Source organism: Apis dorsata, unplaced genomic scaffold (genome assembly GCF_000469605.1).
Source record: "Apis dorsata unplaced genomic scaffold, Apis dorsata 1.3 scaffold_941, whole genome shotgun sequence".
NCBI classification, from domain to species: domain Eukaryota; kingdom Metazoa; phylum Arthropoda; class Insecta; order Hymenoptera; family Apidae; genus Apis; species Apis dorsata.
Window position 1 is genome coordinate 25,121 of NW_006264051.1, and position 1,184 is coordinate 26,304.

Genomic DNA, 1,184 nt, shown 5'->3' on the forward strand with positions numbered 1-1,184 from the left:
ATATATAATATAATATTTAATTTTTATTTTAATAAAATTACATTGATCATAATTCAAAAATAAAATATATTTGCAATCAAAAAAAAAAAAATTGTTAACACAATATATATTTATTTGTTATTGTTAACACAATATATATATATATTTTTTTTTGTAAAAAGATTATAGTTATATTATATTAAAATTATAATAATTAAAATTATAAATCTTAATAATATTTAATTTAAAATTGTTTATATGAATTAATCTTTGTTATTTAGTAAAAAATATGAATGTATTTTCATTTATTTTGATAAAATAAAAAGATTGAAATAAAATGATACATATAAGTAAAATTTGAAAAAATAAATTTGGATAAATTAAAAATAAATTTAGTTCTCAAGTAGATTTTAATTTAATATATAGTTCGATTTGTTTATATTATTGCATAACTATTTACTAGGAGAAAAGATTATAAAACCAATAGTTTTTTTCTGAGAATTAATTATTATTTATTTTCACTTTTTCATAAAGTTGCTAAAAAAAATCTGATTATTAAAAATATAAAAGAAAGTAATAATAATAATGAAATTTACAAATGAAAATAGGGAAAATGACGAGTATTCTATTTACATTTTATTATAATTATAAAGCAAGAATTTTATCTAGATAATATAATAAAATATAATAAAATATTGTTATTTCTTCCATTTTCATTTCTAAATGCCATTTAGCAACATTACTTTTTCCTATTTTTTTAAATGTTAAACTTTTTTTAACAATTCTATTTATATATTAATTTAATTTTTTTATTTAGTTTTAAAAATCTTATTTATTTTTCATTTGTATTAAATCATATGTTTAGTTACTCGTTTCAAAAATTATATTTTTGTTTAAAAAATTATTAACTTAATTTACATTAATATTTTCTTAAATGAATATAAATACTTTAAATATATAACCTCAAAGATATTCGAAGTTTATTATTTTTTATATATTAGATATTGTTACTATTAGTATTATAATTATAATATTTATTTATATATGAATATTAAAATATTATATTATGTTTTATATATATATATTTTATAAAATTGCAATATTATATTATATTATATATTTAAATCAATTTTTCTAGAAAAATCTTAATTATATTCTTGTTATTTTAAAAACTTGTCAAATTCAAAATACAGGAAAAATAATCC